This window comes from Lepeophtheirus salmonis, chromosome 6 (genome assembly GCF_016086655.4).
Source record: "Lepeophtheirus salmonis chromosome 6, UVic_Lsal_1.4, whole genome shotgun sequence".
Lineage (NCBI taxonomy): Eukaryota > Metazoa > Arthropoda > Copepoda > Siphonostomatoida > Caligidae > Lepeophtheirus > Lepeophtheirus salmonis.
The window spans coordinates 29,208,765-29,215,654 of record NC_052136.2 but is presented as its reverse complement, the minus strand read 5'-3'; positions in this window follow the sequence as shown (position 1 = coordinate 29,215,654).

The following is a 6,890-nucleotide window of genomic DNA, read 5'->3' as shown; positions in this document are numbered from 1 at the left end:
AAGAAAATTATATGTTGACAACTTTGATAAACGCAATAACATTAGACAACGATCACTATAAGAGCTATAATGCTCCTTGATCGCTAATACGTTTTAATATTCCAAATAAGGCAAAATAATTAATAAGAGTACTGATATCTTGAGATTATTAACTGATACTTTTTAAGAAAAGTATACTTACGAAAGTTTTAACAGTTTTTATATGCATAACAATTAACTACTTGTTTTAAAAAAGGCTCTGCGAGCTATTTTTGTATATGTTGTAAGTTTTTTTAAGTATTTAATTGACTTTTGCATACAAACGTGTAATTAAATTAATAGACCTAGAAAATCAAAATGTCAAATTCAATGTTGATGAATATATTTAAGTAATTATTAATTAAAGGTTGGGTGATCTACATTATAAATGTTACGTTGTTTTTTATTATCTTTTGCATGTGATTGGCTATGCATGATTTATTTTATGCATTTAAAAAGAAATGTAATTGAATTAATAGGCATGGAATATCAAGATGAAGTATGTCATAGTCAATATTCATCTTTTTGTATCCCTCTTTGTTGCTGGTGGTTCCATTGATTAAACTTGTTTATAACTAAAAATGATACGTCTTTTAATCAACTACATAGAAGGAAACAATTAATTATTTTTTATTTTTTTTGTCAATGAATATGCTTTCAATTCCCAAAAGATTAACATTTTATATCTTCCATGTCTTGTTGTCTTATTAAAGGCTCTCCAATATATTATAATGATGCTTGCAACAACTTCTTAATTGATTTTTTTTCTCATATTCGGATGGATAATTAATTATGCTTCTAATATTTGTATTAGGATAAAATTTACATTGATTATAATTAATAACTTTTTTATACCAACATTATTTTCAAATTAATTTGCATTTCTTCTAAATGTAGCTATGTGTTCTATATAGCAAGTAATTGTACGTTTGTCCGTCCAACCTAAATCTATATCTGGCATTGTGGCACCGTGTTTCTCCAAAGCTATAAATCAAAGACACGAAAGACTCCCCTAAGCTTAAAAAATTTCCATATCTAAAGGGTTAATTTGGTCTTGTTTGGTCACATTTCTTCAAGTCCTCGTCACATTCAATTCAATACCAAAAAAGGGGGGAGTGATTTAATGGAGATTACGTAGTTTTTTAATGCTTTATATTATTAAAGCAACATTTGCATGTCTGAATGGACGTATGTATGCATGAGAAACAATAAGAAGGTGCACTGGATATAGTTCTCCCTAATGTATATCATGAACAGCAGCAAGAACGAGAACAATGGGGTATTTTCTTAAAAAGTGAGTAAGAATACATATTTTCATAAAATCATACTCAAATATACGCACTCTTGCGCCATACCAACTATTTGTAGCAATTAAACCTAACCCATTTGTTTGGGGCACACTTCAGTAAAAAACCATAAATGCAATTTAGATATCGTTTTTTGTGTTGTAAAGAAAATTAGTTAGAGTTTTTCTTTTTTCAATTGTTTCTTTGATTGGTTAGATGGAGTTGCACTGATTAAGTATAAATAAACATTCTAGTATGACATTTACTCCAACTAACCTAGAAATCTTTTGCCAAAATTCATGTTCATAAAGTATATTTCTTTCTCTAGGAATCACCTGGGGATGCACCTACAATCATTGAATTGAAGAAAAAACTTCTCCCAAGCACAATTTGCAATTTGTTGCAATGAATTATATATTTTATCTTTTCAAATAGGAGTAACATGGTTGAGAATCAGAATTACATATTATTGCAGCATGAATCATCATCAAATATGTTTATCATCTTTTTCGATATGATGACATTAGGCAAAGTGGCTTTCACTAAGATAAATAAGGGAACAGGGAAATACCCCAAAATCGGAGGGTAGCTAATCAATTCTTCCAACTATGGAACTATTCTTACTTTAATGGTAGGGAACTCACGGCGTGACTGACCTTACTAACACAAAAATGCCCTATGTATTTGTTATGAGCGGTAAGATTAAATCATCTCACATGATACGTCATGGCTATTTCATAATTGATTCTTTTGGAAAAACAAACGAATTAATGAGTTGCTTAATACTTATGCTTCGTTTTTTTTAAGGACAGGAATATAATTTCTTGCTGATCTCTCGTCGTAGATATATTACGGGCAATGTGAAAAATCGGGCATTTTGAAAAATGCCCGGTCAATCTATAAAATTTCCAATAGAGTGGTCAATGGAATTTTGATATCATCAATACAATAAATCTCAGTTGGTGAGGCTTGTTCTTAAGCAGCTAATCCCTTTCTCCTTTTCGTTATTTTCTTTTATTGAACTTCCAACATTCTCAATTTGTGTAATTAAACATCATTAACTAAGAGAAGTCTAGGGAGATAGTTTTTGTAATGAAAGTTTCCACTGAGTCTCAAATCTTTGCTCACAAGCTCAAGTCCTTGAATCCTATCATTTTCAAGTCTTCAGAAAATGAAAGAGTATCAACTATTTATCTAAATGAAAAATTAAAAGCCATTCCATGTCAAATCAACATCGGGTTGTAATCAAATCCTCTCAGATTTGGTTATTTTTTGGCACACAAGTTCAAATTCATGAGTAGATCAAGTGGGTCAAATTTTAACACATTATTCTTAGTCGTTCATGAAATATAAATTCTCCTCCCAGTCGCTTTTTGGACAAATATTTCAGCGTCGGTATCCCGAAAACTACAGTTTCTTGTATATTTTTTTATACGAAAGTGGTTACAAGTGTTGAAACTCGGTCGAGCACCGAATTTTTTTTTCGGTTTCGACCAATTTGGACCTATTTTTCGTTCCAGACTGCGGTCACAGACCCTGGACCGATTTTTTTTGCTCTCACTTTGTAGACCGATTTTGATTTGGTCTCTCTTTATGGACCGATTTTTTTTTTACTCAATTTATGGACTGATTTTTTTCGGTCTCATATATTGTGCGAGGCCAAGGTTTTATTTTTGGGTCATCTGCCATTCATTTAAAAAAAAAAAAACTCAAAAGTACACGATAAGTTCTAAAACAAGTACTGTATACAAATAAGAGAACCGAGATCAAAATCAATCCGAGCTATCTCTGTTTAAACTTAGTATAACGTCATTGTATTTGAAAAGAAAACATATTTTGTTTTTTATATACAATTTATCTGTAAAATCGGTCCAGAGCAATTTTTTTTTGGACAGAACTACACCTGATTTTTCCTTTGGACCGACCAAGACCAAATTTTTATATCAGACCGGTCCAGATCAAGCCTTTTTGATAGACTGCACTAATTCTTTCTTGGTTTTTGGAATTATTTTTTAAAAAAATACAAAAATCCACAGCTATTTACAGAAAATTATTTTTTTTTTGAAAAAAAATTTAAAAAATCCAAAGCCACTGACAGAAAGTTAAACTTTTTACAAAAAAAATGAAAAATTACATTTTTTTGAAAAAAATCAATAATTACTCACACACAAATTAAATTTTTTAGAAAACAATTTTAACAATTAAAATTCAAAAATCCATACCTATTCACAAAAAATTTAATTTTTTTAGAAAAAAATTCAAATTTTAAATTATTTGCTTTGCTGCATAATTTGGCCGATGACAAAAAAATCTGATCCCCTTAATGTTGATTTATTGGATTCTTTTTTTTAAGATGCCCGAAATTATCCCGATTACCATCGACATGTAGAAGAACGGTATCTAAAAAATAATATATCGTGCAGTTGTTTAGGTAAACTCATATTTTATACAACTCTATACTTTGTAGTTCAATTCTCGTATTCATCTAATAACTATTATCTCTAAAAATTTTAGTTGGTCAAAGAAAGGATAATGAAAGAGTAATTATTCCTTGGATAAAGTACAGGGTGGTCCATTGAAATTTGAACACTAACTAAATCAATAATTAATAAAGATGGAGTACTTGAAATTAATTCATATTTCGATATATTAAAGCATTAACTATTAGTAAGATACAAAACAAACCTGAGCTCTACAGCTTACGTATAAATTGAGAAAATGACACTTGAACGTCATCGACGATTTGTTAAGAAACGCCTGTGTAGAACAATTTTCCTTTACATAATAACTCCACCAAATCATTTTGTAACAGCCTCAGAATATAAAAAGCAATGAAAATATAGTAACTGGTTCATTGTTATTTAGAAAACTATTAGATCTATGTACAGGGCTTTAACTAGTCCTATAAAACTATTACTCCTAATCCCATGTTTAAAATACCATGCTGGTGATTTCATTTGAACTTAATTGATTGCCATTAAAGGCTTATTTTAACATTAGAGACCAATATGGTTTCTTATTGTAATTTCCTTTGAAAAAGGAAATTTTATAGAGACAAATTCGAATTTTGAGTAATTTTAATTTTAGGACTAAATATGACATTAAATTTATTGCATCTTCCTCAAAAAAAAAAAAAAAAAATCCCTAAATTCAATTGATAGTTAGTTAATTATTCCCTACTATAGAACTATTATTAAATATAATTGCTAGGAATTATTCACAGCTTAAGAAAAGCTAATTTAAGTCATCAACATTAAAAACATTGATCAGGAGAAAATAATTATTTTGAATATGAAGCATCTAAAAACTTTTTTTAATTCACTTACATCTAATTTATTAATTGTATAGTTAGTTATAAACTCATAAGGAATTCAATTCTCCCCTCCCCCGAAATATGATTGTAATCTATATTCAATGCAAACTAACCCGCTTATTTTAATTATATTTCTTAATAAATATTAAAAACTAAATTGAACACAAATCAATCAAAATTGACATTTATTAAATGCAATTTTTTTAAATTGAAATATTAGGTTTATTCTATAGCTTAGATATAAATTGCTTTAGCTCCTATGTCAGGTCCAAGGCATTTTACTAGATTTTTATGGTGGTTATGTACATTTTTTTATTCATTTTAATAAATAATTCATTTTTCAAATGCTGAGATGTTTGTATCAATTTGTTATTTATTGCATGTTAAAATATGGCACTGAATCGTATTTATACCCTAAAAACTTTATTTAAAAAAAAGGCTGTAAATGCCAAATCTTTGGAGGATGAAACTTTTAATGATTATTTTCATATTCTAAGGCTTAAATAACAATAATACATATGGGTTTCAGCTGGTGGGAAAAATTCCTGTTGGATGGTGTTATGATTAATTATATATTCCATAATAAATTTTAAAAATTTAACTAAAAATAGCAATCAAAATGATTTTTTTCAATTTTTTCAAACTTTTAGTATAAGATTTATTATTTAGTTTTATTTGTAATATACATCAATTTAAAAAAAAAAATATGCAAAATTAGTAGCTTTCAATTATAACCTTTCATTTTACTTGTTTTTTGGATGATTAAAGATATTTTTTAGGAAATGTATACAACATAACGGTACTAGGAAAACTGCCCTGGATAAAATTGCCATGAAGGAATATTGTTCGTAGTTTGTTCAAACTTGATGAGGAATAATAACACATTATAATTTTGTTTAATGTTATTTATGACAAATATCTAATCATATTTGTTTTTTCCATCCACCGAGGGAGTACCGTCATGTGTGAGTAATATTATTGCAATACAATTTCCTTGCATTTTTAAATTCAATCCAATCTTCTAAGAAACGGATCGAGAGGATTGGTAAGGAAGAGGGGGGATAAATAGCTTAGGGTCTCTTATGGTTGAATATCCTCCACCCTCAGATTGGCTCTGGGATAGTTAAAGGGTTTGCTTGTATATATGTGATGCAATGGCAGTGGTTTTTAAGGATCCAGGGGTACCCTCAAGTACTTCGCACAACCTGATGGCGTGTAACTATTTTTTTTATATTAGAGGGATTCCTTGGATTTATGTGATGCTTAATTATTCATTATGAAGTTTGAAAAAATACGGGCAAGTTTCCTAACTGGCAATTTTCTCCAGGGCAATCTTCCACTGGCAAATTTCGCCAGGGCAGTTTTCCACGAAAGCAGAAATTCCAGAATGCTGGAGTGTTTTTTATCAATAGTTATTAACATATATATATATATATGACCTTTAATTTTCATATAAATAGTTATTGCTTTTCGAAATATGGGTATGAATCAAAATTATACTCTAAAAACGTAACTAAAAAAAAAAAAAAAAAAAAAAATTAGAGGTCTAACCTACTACAGTTCAATTTGAACTAATTAGAGTAATAATATATATTAAACTCTGATTGACTCTTATAAAAAGTTAACCAATCAACTTATATTCTTCAAATTTTGTTGAAATTATAATACCCTATAGATCAAATAACATAAAGTAACACCTCGACATATGAGTTCAATTTCTTCATGGATCAGAGCTTGTAAGTCAAAGCAATTTATCCATAAAGAAATTTTGAAAGAACAACTTATTTAGCTATTTCGTTCCTTCGCCAACTTATGACGAGCTCGTATATTAAAAATAATTTGTATGCTGTGGGACCTGAAGTATCACTGTATTTTTGTTTCAACTCTTTGTCATGGTCATGTTATCTTACTATGACAAAATGCCAAAATTTTATGTGATGTCAGCATTATTGATGACGGCCATTTTGGGGGCTTAAACAACATAGAATTATAACAATGCAAACCTATTTTTTTTTATAAAAAAAACTAAGGAAAATAATGAACTTTGGATGTCAATATGAAACCAAAAAATAGTAGGACTTAAATCTAACTATATATATCATAGATATATAATCCCTAGTTTTATTATATATAAGACCTTTTAGTGTATTAAAAGTATGTTATCACGTCGTTAAACAATCTTATTTCCATATTGTAAATAAAAATAAACTATTACAATGAAAAGAATAAGATACTTTTATCTAATTATCCTAATTTATCGTTCCTAAACAACA